The sequence below is a fragment of the Dermacentor andersoni genome, chromosome 9, assembly GCF_023375885.2.
Source record: "Dermacentor andersoni chromosome 9, qqDerAnde1_hic_scaffold, whole genome shotgun sequence".
NCBI classification, from domain to species: Eukaryota; Metazoa; Arthropoda; class Arachnida; order Ixodida; family Ixodidae; genus Dermacentor; species Dermacentor andersoni.
In genome coordinates this window covers 2,612,578-2,630,828 of record NC_092822.1, presented here as the reverse complement: position 1 = coordinate 2,630,828, position 18,251 = coordinate 2,612,578, and positions in this window count along the sequence as shown.

Genomic DNA, 18,251 nt, shown 5'->3' with positions numbered 1-18,251 from the left:
GACGCCACTAGTGTCTCCGATTCAGGCTCCTACGAAGCGCTGTTGTCCTCAGCGAGGCCCTGCGCGCTCAGCCATTGCGGCGTCCACGACGCACGTAGCAGACCGCATGCATGCCACTGTGACAGAACTCGCTGCTGAACGAGTACGTAGTACGGCGCAGAAACTGCAGCGCTCGCCTTGTGCACGAGTCTCGCTGTGCCACGTGGCGCAGCACCACCGGCTTTGTCCAGCTTACGCCAACGGGCAGCGGCATCCGACTTGGCGCATCTTGGGAAGCGCCCATTGCAAAGTCTGCCAAGGCTATGGGAGCGTCCAGGAGTGAGCGCGCGCTGACAAGCGTGCGTGTGGTCTGACCTTAAGTTTCGCGTGGTTAGGGGCTATAGTCGAGTGTTCAAAACTAGTGGAAATCAGCGAGGCCCGATGGGTACGACACCGACAAGCCAGGTGGCCAAAGTTGAATTTCTACGCCATAGGCCGCGCCCGAGCATGAGCAGATGATTATCGGCTTCCTCCTGAAGTACGCAATTATTATCGAAATTCGAAAGCAGATCGCTTACTTGAATCAGTTTATTAAACTTCATCAATCAATATACACAGTAACAGTAGGGAGAAGCACACTGGTCCAAACACTGTTTTTGATTGATGTGCGTTATTGGCCACTAGCAGCCGTGTATGGGAATCTGCTATGTTACAACATAAAGCGTCCGGAAAAGATGAGTGAGGAGCTGGCTATTGTTCAAAAGAGAGCGTTTGAGAGAAAGGCGCTTAGGAGATGCACGCATGACTGCAGAATTTGGCTGAGATGTTCACAGCTGCGCACTGCACTGCGATTTTTCACCGAGAGATTGTTCCTTTAAACGAGCCACCGACGCGGTACACGGGCCTCCGATTTTGATCTTGTTCTTCGCGCAAGGGAAATAGTTGAGCAATGCGTTTCAGTCGAAGCGTTTGTTACATGTCTCCGTCAGAGAAGAGACTTCGGCATTCTTCGGCGACAGCACGTATACATTCATAACGCGTCGCTTCGACTTCTGCTGACACTGTAGACATGTAAGAACGGTGTATTTAAAAACACTTACACGAAAATCTCAACTCTACTGTGAGTTTTCCTCGTCATGGTTGTTTATTCCCGAGCCCTAGACGGGCGCGAGGCGTGCTCACTAGGCCTAAGCTTCGGTGGATAGGAACGGCGCCGAGTTTGCGGGATCGAATCCCGGCCACGGCGGCCGCATTTCCATGGGGGGCGAAAAGACCCGCCCGCATACTTAGTTTAAGGTGGTCGCTAAAGAACACAAGGTGGTCCAAATTATTCTGGAGCTCCCCACTATGGCGTGCTTCATAACCAAATCGTGGTTTTTGCGCGTAAATCCCCATAATATTGTTTAAGGAAACGGCGCCGCACTTCGCCAAGTGTGTGTGTATCTGAGCTACAGAGCCTCTTTACAATTATTCTTTAGTACTCTAAGGCAAATGCGAAGCGCAGCAATTGCCTCAGCTTCGTTATCGGTGCGAAATGTGTACATCAACGGCAATCTTCACGGCGTCCGTTCGACCACGTTCGAACGATTGCTGGGTTTGTTTATTTCCTGTCGACTGCACAACCATGTGGCAACTCGCTGTCATCGGTCGCGTCATCGCTTTTGAACAAATGAAAAAACCTTTACAGGAACACGTCACAGACACTGACGTGAGAAGTGTGGTGAACATGCCTGAAATCCAAATACATGCATCGCTGCTGAGCCTTCGTTGAAGCCGCGGCAATAATACAGAACACACTATACTAAAAAACAAGGCGTCATTGTGTTGGCGTATTTTTGCTCAAAAAACGTAGCTATCTACGCAGTCAACAGGGAAATGAGAAACAGAAATAAGATCTTCAGTGTCAGATATGCATGCATAAACGGAGTACCTATCGCGCCTTTGTTTCGAGCTGCGACACGAATGAGGCATTTGTCACATATAGGATAACAGGATAACACATGACATTGTATAAGCAATTTATTATTCAACGGCGCCTATTCCTTACGTACTGAAACTAGTGTGGCACAAAAGCAATCAGCGCTATTTCCAACACGAGCCAGCGAGAATAAGCACGTTTACAGCACATACCAGTGCGTCCCAGCGAAAACCAGCGTCTCACCCAGTGTAACCCAGCTCTTTTCCAATGACTTGAGGAGCGGTGTCCCAGTGACTCCCAGCCAGTGCTAGCGTTCCAAGTGCGATCCAGTGTCATAAACGTGCTGCTTTCACACTGGAAGACGCTGGTTTTTGCAATAGGACAGTTTGTATCTTACCAACACCAAGTAGCTCTTCGAGACAACTGGCACGTCACGTAGCACGAGCTACAGAGCGCATGCGTGGGCGCCAGCTTGCATTCGGCCACAAACGTCTGCTTCCCTTAGCAGGATCGAGCGTTTTTCCCACACGTGGCTTGCGACAGCTCTGTTAGGCGGCACCGCCGTGGCGATGAACCTAGGCCGTAACGGAAGAGCTTCTGCACGTTTCTTCACGAAGTGGCAAAAAGAAGAAAAAAAAAATAAACGAAGGAACACGCTGCTGCATCGCCGTCACAAAGCCGTCGCCACCTTGCTTCTCTCGTGTCACACACAAGCTCGCGTGAACCACGAGTGCTTGCCTTACACAAACGCGCTGGTCCGCCTCTAGTAACTCTTCATCGAAGCAATCTGTGAAATGCTTCGCCTAATTACCACAGAGCATGTGACCTGTATAACCTTTGTTTTTCTTCTATTTCTTTCGCAACATGATACATACTAGAGCAGGAGTGGCATTCGAAGCACTTAATTCTGCGGTGCGGCTGGCGCTGCTATACTCGCTGCGCTCGTCCCACCGCCATCGCGCGAGCCTCTCGGCCCGCAGCGCTCCAAGCTGAGTTGCACGCTCGGGATGTGTGTGCGTTTTCCCTTATCCCGCGACCAGCTCATCTCGTGCTCCTACAACAAAGCGCGGACATGGATTTATTGACGAAACGGGGAGGTGTCCACCAGATTAGATGGCCTTGACTCCCTCAGCGGCCATCTCCTAAATGGGGACTCGCCTTGCCGGACACGCGGTGACTCACCCCAAAGTGGGTCACCCACTGACCTGCGGCAGCACCCACCGTTGCGCCTTGTGGTGCGCCCCTTGCCACTTTCCGTTGCCTCTTGTATCATCGTGCGATGTCAACACACGGCTAGCTACAAGACGAGATAGGTAAGCTATCGTAGTGCAAGCAGCGGTGTGGAGCGCTCGCTAAGCTCAAGGCCATCTCCCTCTCTCGCTCTCCAGTTTACTGTTCGGGGCCATCTTCTTTGTTTTTTTGTCCTTTCCAGGACAGACCTGTGGCAATGGGGTAGCTCTACACAAAAGTCACTTGGGCATTGAGGTCGACATGTGACCCATAATATGGAAAATATGGAATTCGTTAATACTGACCAACGCTCACTCATCCTGAGGTTCATATATACATAATAAATGTAGAGACGAACAGAAATTGACCGGCGGAGTAATAACGTTAAAGCGACTCTGCCCCCTGGCGGCGAGTTATTTTTCGTACCTAAATCCCGTAAAATGCTGTAGTGTTTGCACAGTTAGCGGAATACACTGTAAAATAATTTACACTGTTAAAAGTGAGTAAGGGTGCAAAGCAACCGACACCCCTTTTCGGGTGTCAGGGGTGCGAGTTGAAGGCTGCGATATGCTTGGAAGCCACTCTGTTTTGCACGCAGCAAGAGACGGCGCGTGGCCACGTGCCCTTGCGGGACCAGGTGTTCCTTGGTGCCAACCTGTCTGCTCCAACAGCTGTTGTGTTTTCGGCCGCGACGGCTTTCCACAATGCCGAAATGAGCCGAGGCCGTGAAATGGCAATAACAGTCGCGCCGGAGCGAAACGCGTGTCTGTCGTGATCCGGGCATTGTTGGCCTCGCAAAATGTCACGGGCTCGTCCACACGCGCCTGGACGCGAATTTTGGTTCGAGCTAGCTGGTGGGTCATGGTCAAGGAGATTTGACGGCGCAAACTAGACGAGGACAAAAAAACACAACGACAGGACGGGCGCCATCCAGTCGTATACCGTTAGATTCTAGCTCCCGCCATAAAATTATCTCGTTTCTTTTTCTGCAGTTCCCTGAACGTGCTGTGAGATCACACAAAGGGCCCATTCTACTTGAGAAAATTGAAGCATAATTATCACAGATCACGTGGATTGACGTCAAACTCGTGTGTTTTGTTCAACACTTCGTTAGACTTCTTACCAAAGATGGGACACTCCCGGTGACACAGCCAGCCTCTTCAGGTTGCGCGCCACAGACGCTTCGGCAGCGCAGGCCCTGACTGGCATCACTCGATGGCTCAGGAAGGAAATCACAATCAGCTCAGCGCTACGCGGCTGGCGATTCGAAACGACAACGTCCCGATTGCTTTCTCGCGTTATTGACGCTTTCTGTGCATCGATGCGACGTTCATTTCTTTTTAAATACCATTTTATAGACAGGCGATTTAGGTGGAATCGCGTGTCGAGAGTCCACTAATTTTGTAATGTGAGTTTGTAATTCAACTGCAATGTTTACTGAACACCATGAGTGAATATGAGAATATGCGACGCATTTTTTTTTCTAAAGATTGCGTAGAATTTCTCCTGTGAGTTGCATGCATTTTTCTTCTCTTTGGTGTCTTCCCTTTTTAGCCTTGTGCACCATGTTAAAGTCACTATAACGCGTCTTTCGGACACGGTAATAAATCGTTCAATTCAGTACAATTTTAATGTCATGACAGCTTTTCTGCATCAGTGACATTCTGCAAAGTGCATCAGTGACATTCTATGCACTTTGCGATCAACTAAACTATGTCAGCACGAGTAGAGGCAAGTTATGCACGCCACAGGTGATTTGCCAACAGTGCATTATGCCTGACCCGTATATATTTGCAACTTGACACCAAATTGCACGTTCTTTCTTGTATTCTTCTTTTACGTGATAGCTGGCAAAACTGCTACACAATATAAACAAATAATACAACTTGTTAGGAATAATTACTATGTAGCATGTTCGTTTAGCACCTACAAGAGAAGGGTGGTTTGTCATTATCTGGATGTTTGCGGATCGCGAACGTCAGCAATGCTTTCTGCGAGGCTATTCCACAGTTGGATGGCACTGCTGAAAAGTTCGAAACTCGAGTTATACCGAAAATTCGTTCATAACTGGCCAGAGTATGCAGGCGCCGTGAAGTGTCGACGTGGACGTATAATGGCTGTGAACTATTTATGAAAGAGACAAAGAAGTGCAATATCCCTTCGAGACTGCAAAGGGGGTAACGATAGTTTTAGCTTCATGTTAGACACGCTGCAATCTCTGTTGTAGTCATCGGCGATTGGCATTGCAACTGAACTCTCGAAATGCGAACGTAACATAACTGAGTGACATTGAAAAGTTATTTATTTATCTTTTATTTATTTATTTTTTCTTACTGTCAACCCTCATAGAGAGTCATAACAGAGAGGACAATACAATTACATCAAATATGGACAATGTCAATGTACGTAAAGTTGCTTAACACTTGTCAATTCACAGTGAATAAGATGGTCACTTGAATGCTGTTCAGCACACTTCTGACATTTATCAAGATACGTACAATGAACATCATTTTTAGAACGGATGTTAAACAGTGCGAATAAAACAAGGACACAAGGAAAGAAACACCACAGACAAGCGCTGACTGCCAACTGGAAGTTTAATTGAAATTCACCAGCCATTTACACCTTATTCAGTACAGGCATGCGCACACCCAGTCGCAAAAACATCGCCAAATCACCAACATCATAATCGTTCATCCAAGAATGCTATTTCTTTTCCCGACAAGGCAAGAGAGGGAGTGCTTATACATTTATCTCTTCCTTTCTAATGTGGTAAGCCTAAACTATTTCCCTCTTACCTTTTCCTTTCCCTATGAATTTAGTTTTTTCAAATATGGGAGTGCAGTGACACTTATTACAGTGTCCTGCTAAATGAATCCCATATCCATTCTTTAGGTTACTGCTGTGCGGACGAGCTCTTTCATTGAAACACTTGCCCGTTTGACCTATATAAGGTTTTCCGCAGCTGAGCCGTATCTGATAGATAACGTTGCGCCTGCACTCAGTCAAACGGGATTTATGATTTGAGGTGCACAGGGGCCTTTCGCGCTTTTTCATACGATTATACATTGAGGACAGCTTACACGGGGCACTGTAAAGCAAATTAATGTTATTGGAAAATTTCTTTAGATTGTGTGACAACTTGTGTAAGCATGGTACCACGTGCGCTTGTCTTTATTCTTTTCTTTTTGGGAAGTTTCGGAACTTCTTTTCTCTTTCTTCAAGATGGCTTCGCATACTGAAGTGATCACAGAACTGGGAAAGCCTGCGTTCTGTAATCGCGCTATCTGATTTAAAAACTTTGATTGCACTCATGCTCACACGACTTACTAAGTGCATGCCTTAATGGACGGGGTATCTGTGCCTCTCTTAATCAATATAGAGTGTTCGATGTCTTAGCGCAACAAGGTTTTCTTAGATCTGGGATGATATCCCCAGCATACATGCTCGTCCAAAGAAAAACAGGGGTTAATATCTAGAAACTGAATACGGTTGTTAATTGCCAATTCATACGTGAATTTAAGTCCTCCCGATGAGTTGATGCACAAGTCCGAAATTTCTTCGACCGCGTCATGAAAATGCATGCCGGTATCATAACAATTAAGTAGTCGTCAACGTATCTAAACACTCGCGTTACAGACGTGTGCACCAACTTAGCAGAAATTACATTCTCAACTGAGGATAAACAAATGTCACATAAAATGGGGGCTACGGCTGATCCTATACAGATGCCAGTGCGTTGGGTGTAGAATTGGTCATCATAATTAGCAGCATTTGACAGAAGATGAAAATCTTAAAGCGTTAAAAAATTGTCGCCGTTGACACCTACAGAATTTTGAAAGTTAAATTCTCCAAAATCTTCTATCCTATCGCGCAGAGCGCACATCAAACCATCTCGCGGCACAGAATAATATAAGTCATCTACATCTATTGAACATGTGGTTAGTGCAGTCCTCTGGTCTTCATTTATGACCAAGATCACTTCTTCAGAGCTTCTTACCAGGAAAGAGTCATCTATCTGCAACTTCTTGAGATGGCCTTGCAGAACTTTTCCTGCATGACATTGCCATGACGTCTTCTCGGACACAATAACCCTAAACGGGTATTCAGGCTTGTGGGTTTTGCAAGTGAAGAAAACATCAAGGAACTGCTTCTCCGCGTTGTTCACAAGCTGCCGTAACGAGTCTAGGTGCAAGTCTTTGAGTAGCTTCAGGGCGGCCTTCTTTTGCTTTTTCGGGTCGGAAGAAACAGCTTTGAAATTCTTCATAATAGCTTGCTTGGATTTTTGGTTCAAAAGGTTTTTGGCAGAACAACAAAACCGCCTTCTTTATCTGCCTGTAGCACTTGAAGCGCATCATTCTTTAGGTTCTTTACAATTTTCTTTGTGGGAAGCACACCTGATTTTCCACACGGTGCGTGCTTTGGGACGCAGTCCACAGCTTCACCGACAACGGTCTTGATCCTCAGCTCCCTAGCTTCTACCCATGGCTAGGAGCTGTGGAGCAGTGAGCTTTCGCTCAAAACTGTATTTCGGGCCTTTTTCCACCGACAAGAGACAAGCGCACGTGTTGCCATGCTTGCACAAGTTGTCACACAATCTAAGAAAGCTTCCAATAGACATAACATTAATTTGCTTTTCAGTGCCCCGTGTAAGCTGTCCTTGATATGTAATCGTATGAAAAAGCGCGCAAGGCCCCTATTCACCACAAATCATAAATCCGGTTTCACTGAGACGAGGAGTCACATACGCACATGTTTAATGGTCTACCCGACGTGTTCTATCTCAAGAAGAAGAGCACGCGCTACCAGGTCACCAACTACGCTCAGTCACGCGGGAACTATGTCTTCCCGCTTTAACTAGATTGCAGCATATACAACGCATACTTTCCTAGAATCGTTAGAAATACTAGTAGACCTATTCTCGTAATACAAGCGCTGTGTCCGCGTCTTGCCACTGTCTTTCGTGCGCTAAAGAACCTCAGTTATGGGACACCAACACGCCCTCACCTACGCTCTTACAAGTTTCGTGTGCGTTTAACTTCGGATGTTAATTTATTTCTTATTTTTTGTACTCAGCTAATTGACCAACGTTCTTGGTTTCTATAAAAGATGCAAATAGTTTATCACGCGTGTTTTTATTCTGTTAAATAATGTGGCATCAATCCATGGTTTTCTGGATTTTTTATGCTTCTTCAGCTGTTTTATGGGAAATTAGGTATCATATAGTTCTTCAAATATTTTAAGGAATAAGTCACAGGATCATTCATCTGCATTAAAGGGTCCCAGCTAGATTGTCCAATCGACCGCCTAAAGCAATCCATCTTTTCTGCAGACGTCCTTCTAAGCAGAATAGGCACGTGCTCTGTACGTTGCTTCTGTTGGGACGTGCAGGGAGTACGAAAGAGAAAGAATGGCATGTGACCACTTATGTCTGATAGTAGTGCTCCGGCATCAGTTTGATCAATTTCATAGTTTGTAAAACACACGTCTAGTAAAGTTTCGGACGTACTTGTTACTCTTGTTGGTATGTCAATAATGCTTCGACAGCCAAAAGAAACAAAAAACATCAAGTAGCTTTTGGACAGATGCTTCCATTGAGAGCAAGTTAATCGTCAAATCACGACTAACTATGGTGGGAAGACCACTGCATAAACAGTAATCTAAAGCACGCTTCCAAAATTCGATAAATGGGGTTATAGCACCACTTGGAGGTCTGTAAAGAACTATAAACATCGTGCTGAGGCACTTCACAAGCACACATTCGTAGTGAACACCTATGAATGAGTATTCTGAAATCACCTGATAATTGTAGCTGCTTTTGACATACGTAGCAATGCCACCCCTTGTGTTGTTAGATCGCGACACTGAAATGCAGTTGCAGCCTAAAAAGTTTACAACAGAGTAGTCGTTGGTAAACCAGGTTTCAGTGAATGTTAAGACGTCGAATTGATGGCCTAAGGTGTCCGAAAAACGTTAACAGAATCATGCTTGTTTCTTAGACTTCGCTCGTTAGGGTTAAGCAAAGAAAATTGTTTGGCGCCACGTAAGGCCTTAAGACGTCTAAATGAAGCAGCATCATGGTAACTACATGTTTTGTAGTGAGTAGCCATATGCTTATAAGGCGCAAGAAAATTAGTGAAATTCCTGATGCTATCTTATTTATCCGAGGTCACTGGTTGCCTTAATTCTCAGTGCTCTGTCACGTGGACTGCGCCGAACAAAGAATTTACCATCCTTGACCCAGGCGAGCTGATATTCCATTTCTCTTGCCTTTGTTTTCATCTGCCAGAACAAGTGTTTGTTCTGAGCAGTCAAGCTTTCGTTGATGAAATCCTTTGATTACTTTCTTATTACTTCACCTCTTTTCGCAAGCCAAGCGTCACGAGTACAGATGGCTGGAAAGCGCACTATGTATGGCGATGGCTTATCGGTCCGTCTGTGCCTGCTCTAGGGCGCAGCTGGTGGGTGACTTGGATATCTTTTTGAGATAGTCTTGGAAGCTACAGGTCATCAGCCAAAAGATTAAGCGTTTTTATCACTTTCTAATTAGTTTGTTCGGCAAGTTTAAGCATTTCTACATCTTGTTCATTTGTCGGCGCTTCGAGTTTTTTCATGCGCTTTCTTGAACTGCTCATATCAGCACTCTGTCGCTGCATTTCGGCAAGGACTTTATCATACTTGCTTGACATTTCCTGTAATGACCTTTGAATGCCACACACAGTGGCAGCCCCGCCTTCCAGAGCAGATTTCATTGCAAGTTGTAACGACAGTTTTCTCTTAATTTCACCTATACCTTTTGTAAGGTTTATTCCGTGTTCCACATCTTCGTGTTCCGACTGAGCTTCCTTCTCGAGCTATAGGCGCGAGGCGACCGCATCGCTCGCGAAAGTACGACGCGCGAAACAACGTCACGCGCAGCTAGACTGCCGGCGTTGAAAGAATGTTTGAGGCATCGTTGCTGCGTTCAGCTCTGGAAGCTTTATTACCAACCTCCTTTACTGAACGTGACAATTTATCTATCTCTTAGCACTCTGCATGTCCTATGGCCGGATCGTTTGGTTGTTCTTTCATATGGTCACGTTGTAGTGACGGTGAAGAACACAGTACCAAAACTGTGAATCATGGAGCGAACTTTTCAAGCAAAGCTTTGTTTGCCTCTTCGTTCGACTTTCACACTGCTGCTGTCAAGCACACCGCGTCGGGTAGGTGTCACCGCGTGTGCATACAAGACAGCAGCGAGTCAGAGAGCATAGGCGACGCTAGAAACTCGTTTTTACCCCACCGCGTCGAATGTGCACAATGCCCTCTGGAGCTCCCTGGCAGCCGCAACATTAGCCTCTTGACCGCTGTAATTATCCATGACTCCCCTCGGAAGTATTGCAAAAGCTGCAACGCTTCCCTTTCTACTAAGGTCCCATACAAGGGAGGGGAGGTGACGTGAGAAGGTGAGCAAACCCTGCTACTATGCGACGGCGGTTGCGGGGAAACTGGATAAGCTTAAGTTCAAGGCACGGTACAGTACGTTGCTGCTATTTCTGAAAAATAAACACTATGCAAATATGTCAAGCGGACAAACGACGCAGGGCGTGCTGAAAGAGAGCCGCATTAATTAAAACGCACCGCAGTGTCCACGCGACACTACGCAAGCGGCGGACTGTTGCCCGCAGCGGTAGCTTTGCGGCTATGACAATGCTATAGGTTGCGGATTGGATACCAACCACGGCAGTCGCATTTTGACGGGGGCAGAATAGACAACGCACGTACACTTCTATTTTAGAGCACGTTAAAAAACATCACGGTGTCAAAATCAATCCGGAGTCCGCCACTACGGCTTGCCTAATAATCCGAGTGTGGTCTTGGAACGTACAGCCCCACACTCCAAGTTTTATACTTCTGCCACAATGCGATGTCCCATGTGAGGCAATGACTATGCTCAACCATCTCAGAGGTTATGAAATATGGCGCACAACAACGCCTCAAGCAAACACCTCTCCTTGTGTGTTCTGTGTACTACGCAGACAAATAGCAGTGGTGCCCGTTATATAGCGTTTAATATCAACTCACCATTCTCGTGTAGACTAAAGGAAGAAATTAAGGTTTAGCCGTCAACCTCACCGCTAACTATCACACCGTCCAGCACGCAATGCTTCGCTTACATGGGTTCCCGCAGTGCGTGGGATCTGCATATTTTTTATTGAGAGAACCTGTGCCCACAAAAGCTCGGAAGCACAACGACAGCGGCGATCGGCGAAAATCTGAGCTGCGGGTCAAGCGCGTTGGCGTTTCTCAAGCACGACTCGTCGTCGAAGGTTCCAGCGTAATGCCCGCCACAAAGTACGACTCAATTCTCGTCGCGCACACGATTGCAGAAGGCTTGGTCACAACGGATCGAACCGGCGATAGCATTCCAGAAACTTGAGATACAGAAAGGCGCGTCTTGCGGTGGGCGATAGCGCGTAACATTTATTAGCTGGTGAAAAGTGGTCGCCGGAGAAAGATAAGTACACGTGTCAATAGCGCCTCATGTCATCCTTTGCTCATTGAAGAATACGTTTTCTGTGGAGCAGCCGGCGACGCAACGGCATTTCCAATGTCACCAGGATGGATCACTGCAGCAGCACGACACACGTGGCGCGCGCTGTTGTGCCATACCAGGTGGCGACCGCGAGGTGACGGGAGCTCCCGGATCGAGAATTCGGGCGACGTCATCACCCTGCCCCGCCTGGTTCCTGCCGACGATGTGTCGCCGAAAGGATTTTAGGGAGAACCGGTCCATTGTGAGAACAGAGAGTCGCTTGCAGCCGTCCAGTCGGTCTGATGCGCTCCTACTGCTACCTGTACGCTATCATCCACTATCTGTAAATATTGCATAAAGTTTTTCGTTTCTTCGTCTACGGAACGAGTCCGTCTTTCATTCTCCACCCCGAAGTCACAACAACGGGCGACGTGTCTGAAAGAGGCGTGCTCCGTCCGCCGTTGCCGCCTCCTCAAGTGCCGCACCACCTAAAGGCCGGAATACATGGAGCGAATATGCGACGAATAGTCGGCGTTCGACGCCCGGCGGCGTACGCGCGACGCGCGGCGGCGGAGAAAACGTCGTTCGCCGCCGATCCAGCTGGCGCAGAAAAGTTCGTCCGGCGGCGACGATACCGGAAGCGGCAAACGAGCGGCGCCCCAAAGCGAGCCAATCAGGTCTTACTATCCGCCCCAACTTCCGGCTACGCTTCCCCGCTTGTCCGTGTATCCTGATCCCGCTCTATCGTTCACGCCGGTCTCCCGCTTTTCGTATTCATGGCATCCAAAGCGGCGCGGCTGGAATTTAACTAACAAGTTAATAACAGCCATGGTTAGACAAGCTCACGTGCGCTACTTTCGGGTCTGCTTGCTTCGGCCGCGCGCGCGTTGAGCCACAGAACAGAACCGCGGAGTCGAAGGACCGAAAGTTGTTTATCCACCCAGTGTTGCCACAACGCATAGCATTGCCGCTTTCTTTAAACCACATCGGCACATGAATGTCTCACACACATAAAAAAGACTAGAAATCATTTCTAAACAAAATATTACGCGTTTTTAGTGTTCCGTAATTCAAAAGCGATAATAATTGTCGTGAAAGTTTTTTTTTTTTTGCCATGTGTTTCACGACAGCGCATTTGCCTCGTCTAGCCACACTAACAACGCAGGGACTCGCCGGCGGCGACCGGCCTGTCTTCGCTCCATGTAGCGCAGCCCGACGAACATGCGGCGTCGCGCCGCGGCAGATTTTCTGCCGACCGAACTTCGTCGTGAAAGTTCGCTCCATGTATTCTGGCCTTAACTCGGCAAGGATAGCTTCGTGTTGATCGGCGGCAAAACTCGTCGCGCTCCGCCGGGTATAGACCGTTTCATCGGGCGAGGAGGATAGGGCGCGCGGAGAGCCTTTCCTCCTCTCTGGCTTGGGCGTTCCGGCGCGGCGCTCCTTGAAAGTATTGCTGTCGCGTGCTGCGGAACGATTTTGAGATGTTTTAGATGGTACTTTGTGAAATTTACGCCATGTCCGTTCATATAAGGTCGTCAGGGAAACCTTTCGGTGCATTGGTAACTACAGTAGGCGGAAATATCTTTTGGGGGCGCAAAAATGTGACGCGTTTTATCAGCCGCGGTGTACGCACATTATCAGTCGCGGTGTGTGTATGTGTTGTGAACTATTTTGCTTATATCGGTTTTAATTCAACAAAGAAAACCGGTGTCACTGTATTAGCAGCATGAAATGGTAAATCTGCTCAATATCTGATCGCTTGGCGTAGGGAGTAAAACATAAAGTATAAGAGAGCATGCTCGTGCACGGCCAACTAGGATACCACGAAACATCTAAGCGGCAGGCGCAATCAAATATTTGTGATGCACCGGCATCGTTCTCGCGCATTTCAAGTCTAGTAGGCTTCAAATTACCATATGTCTACGGTAGCCTTCCTGCATGAGGCCGATGGCGCTGCTCAACACAGCGATCACTGCGGTTGGTGAACCAGCACGGTACATATGTAAGCTGTGCGCTTCGGCATTGCCTTTTTTGCCTGCATACAGCCATAATATATTAGGGATCGCATAAAAAGAATGCGATGCCTATTTTCGAGGACAAAATTTCCGTAATACGTGTGAGTGCGTCGTAGAGAACGGAACGAACACAACCGAAAAAGAAATTCGGTTATCATCCTCTTTCTCGAAAAAGCAAGAGAAAACGGGCTAACGCCGCAATAGGGCCTCGCATGGTCACGCCGCACAACGTTTATAAATATATAACCGCTGATGCGGTATGCTTGGACCATGCGGTATATATAGAACAAAGACATATATAATCTAGCACCTACCACTGCTTAGGACGCTCGCGCAGTTCGTAAACAGTCCCTTTGCTGGACAAGCGTAATTCAGACTGTAAGGTATGCTACTATCACTTGCCTAAACTATTTTGTTCAGGGGCGGAAACCTCGTCCATCGAACCAAGTAGTCACGCGATGTAACCTGCAGCGAACAGTTTGAACGCTTGTCAAAGTATAACATCACAGCTCCTATCGTAGCAGAACGTTACCCACACTCACGTTGTTACGATCGTCGCGTATGTTTTATGGCTCCTAACTCGCAGCTCAGAAATAGAGGATAATGCTGCAGTAAGGTCACATTAGTGATTGGAACGTTCAGAAATACACAAGTGATCTCCGAGGCTGATTGTAGACTCGAATATGCGCGCACACATCGCGCTGCGTGTTCCGTCCACCTCAACGCCAGCAGAAATTCCGGCCGTGACGCCTTAAACCACTTCAGCACATCTCACAGAACCGTTTACCACGTAGAAGACGCACGTCATACTAAACAGACCGCACGACCGCGGAAACAAACGCCAGAACTAGCCGCCTAGCGTATACCTGCCATGCAAAAGACCGCTTTCACCCAAGCCAGTATGGCGCTGCTCATAGGCGGCGCCACTGCGTTCACAATATGGCGGCGCCTACGAAAAAACGGTCTATAGACTGTGGGCGGATGGATGTTATGAGCGTCCCCTTTGGAACGGGGCGGTGGGTTGCACCCTTGCTATTATACTGCTTAATGTCCTACCTAGGTTAAAGAAGAAAAAAAGAAAGAAAAACACTATGAACTCCCACAACCAAATTTTCTTATCCCCTATTGCGAACTGTGCTTTTGTACGTCACCGTTTTTTGTCGTTTCCCTTCTTTTCTTCCACCAATTCTCCAATCGCCTCTTACTAATTCCCATTGCGGACATGCTTACTTTTCCCCTGCTCTCGCTGAACCCAAGGGCTTGCAAAACAGTGAGCGCCATCTGACGCACAACATGCAAAGCTGCAGCGCTCTGCGTGCGAGACTATGTAGCTAGAAAGCGAGTTTCGTTTCTCGGCTTCTGCCTGGCCTCTGCGGTGGTAACCGCGTATGTTCACTGCGGCAAAAACAATTGAAGACGCCGTCACTCCGTTCCAGTTTTCGTACCTGACATGGACCTCCGCGATTTCTCGAAGCGTACCATTCAAACTGATCGCGTGTGACAATACATATGTTTTCTATAACTGCCACTATCCGCCAGGCTCATCGAGGCTCAGCACAAAAGGAAGATTACGTTAAAAATATATATTCGGAGGCTGCTGCTGCCAGCGCGGGGCGGATGCGAGCGACTCCTTCAAGACGGAGCGGAGTGCACGTCGTCGCGGCCGATGTGTCGCCCATTGTATCGCAGACTGGCCGCGCGCAGCGCACACCGTGCAATTAAGGCGGCTCGCCTTATTTGTTCTTTGCTGCCGACAGAGTATAGAGAGAACCAACTCGGTGTTCATTTAACAACGACATAATTGTCCAGACGCTAAAATGCTCACGAAAATAAACGCCTTATGACTCGCTGCGTTTTCATTGCAAGTGCCGTCGGCTGCTGCTTCGGCAACCGGGAGCGATCGACGGCTGCCGACAAAGTCAGCGCGCCGAGCGTGATGCTCCGCTTAGGAGAGTTCAGTTTCAGTTGAGTATTATTTAAGTACAATGCATTGGTAAGATACAATATACAGACTAGGGTCCCAACGTCAAAGACTGCAACGGTACCCTCCGTTCAACGTACTAATATGGCGCATCTGCAACAAAGCAAAGTTTCACGGAGCTGTTTGTCTTATTACGGCGGTCCTTTTTCGCCTGCGGTAAATACGGGAAAGTCTCAAACGGCGCGCCGTTCTCTCGACTGTATGGAACATGCACATATAGTCGACTAACAGGCATCTCTAAAGCGTGCCGATCTGTTAGCGAATTATATTTCACAGATTCTTTGATTTACCTTAACTTCTTTGATTTAGCCGCTCGCATTTACCGCTGGGTTTTTGGCCACTCCTGCAGAATAAGCACGTCCCACTACGTAGGATTCCTGCACAAAACATGTCTAATGCCGGCTCACAGATCTTTCACAAACAGATCGATGAATTATTAGAATAGTTAATCATATATTTTACGAATATTGTCACTTTCTTTGATTTCGCCATTCGGTGTGTGCCGCAGGGGATGTGCTCCAATAATCCAAAATGAGTACCTCCCACACAAGGCGTACAGGATCCCTAAATGTTGCTTGATGCGTGTCGCACCAACTTCCATGTGTACCCACGTTGAATCCACCCGAAAAGGCCGTCTAGCACCAAAGGCCGCGAGGCACCCTACGTTGCGTGGCGGCTGAAACGGAGCATGTGTCGGCTGCGCGCATTGTGCTCTATACTCGCGCAAAACTTTCTGCGGAGGGAAGGCTGCGCAGGCGAAGCGCGTACAAGTGAAAGCGCTTCTGAAAAGAGACTCGCTGTTTCATCCACGGTAGCTGGGGAAAAGAAATTATACACACCTTATTCATAATCATCATCATAAGCCTGGCTACGCCCACTGCAGGGCAAAGGGCTCTTGCATGCTTCTCCAACTACCCGCGTCATGTACTAATTGTGGCCATGTTGTTCCTGCAAACTTCTTAATCTCATCCGTGCACCTAACTTTCTGCCGCCCCCTGCTACGCTTCCCTTCTCTTGGAATTCAGTCCGTAACCCTTAATGACCATCGATTATCTTCCCTCCTTATTACATGCCCTGCACATGCCCATTTATGTTTCTTGATTTCAACTAAGATGTCATTAACTCGCGTTTTTTTCCTCGCCCCAATCTGCTCTCTTCTGATCCCTTAACGTTACATCCACCATTCTTGTTTCCATAGCTAGTCGCGTCGTCCTCAATTTAAGTAGAACCATTTTCTTAAGTCTCCAGGTTTCTGCCCCGTAGGTGAGTACTGGTCAGACACAGCTTTTATACACATTTCTCTACTCACCTTATTAGCAACAGTTAAATGAGAGAAAACGCACCACATGAATTTGAAAGTTTACTTATTCTACGGCTTTTCCCTTCCGCGTCGGGGCAAACGCGAAACCGTCAGGCGTGGAAGCTGCGTCGATTCGTCGTCTGTTTCGGGCAACCAAACGCACTGTCACACGCTGGCGGACTACTTGGCGCGGTTACACTTGTGCAGAACCTCCGCCCCCATAGCTCTCACTTCATAGCCACAGAAAGTTGTCCGCGAGTATAGGTACGTCTTCGGCTCGTAGCTTTGTGCGTGCTGTGTGTTCAGCACTCGCTTTGCGTCGAAGCGACAAACGGCACGAATGTCACTGCGCTCGCTGCAGCCGCGTTTCCTCACGCCAGTGTTTTGACCGGTGTCCGCAGTCATCAAGGGGGATGTGTTCATGTTTGCTTTGTGCGCTGATGCCATGCTTACTAATTTAGTTAGCAAGCGAATGTTTACAAGTCGATACCGTCGATAAGAGTTACTAAAGTTTTGCAAAGGGGAGTGCAGAAGCGTTGCGGAATAAAGGAGACCTAGACAGGAAAGGCGCTTATTGCAATTAAGTTTATATTAAGAAAGCGAACCACATGAACGTTATTGCACATACGCTCCCTTCGAGAGTTGCGAAAAAAAATATTTACAATTTTTTATAAATGAACCGCCTAACAAAAGGGCATACATCACTGCATCAATAATGACAGCGTGCGTGAGTGATAGCAACAACGGCACGTGCAAGTAGCCTGACAGAAATTATTCCAAAGATACCTTCGGGGGGGCGGGGCGGAGAGGGGCAGAGGAGGGGGCCGTAGGTACTTCAGCCAAGGGCCTTTTGGTTGTGTGAAATTTTGTGAATATATGGCATCACGACAAGCTTATTTGGCTTCTGGCGTGGCATAGCATTGGATGAGGCATGAAGCTTCTTTAAAACCGTTGAACACACTACGACTAGCTCACTCGAATGGAATCCCAAGGCTTTCAGCCGAGACACTTGTAGGTCAAAACTATGGGCAATTTTCTGTTCACAAGACTTGGTCAGGTATGGCTTGAGGCATGACGAAGCTATACCACGTTTTACCAGTTTGGTGTGAGAGGAATCAAAAGGTAGAATGGGCTTCTTATAACGCGGCAAATATTCTCGACAAAGGTGTTCGTCACAGTTAAAATAAAGCTCTTAATCTAAAAACCTGAGTGTGCCATTGTCAGGAAGATCCATTGTGAAAGATAACGACAGCGGCCATTGTTTGAAACAAAGCAACCCTCACTCAGCTACTGCAGTCTTAATGACATTATGT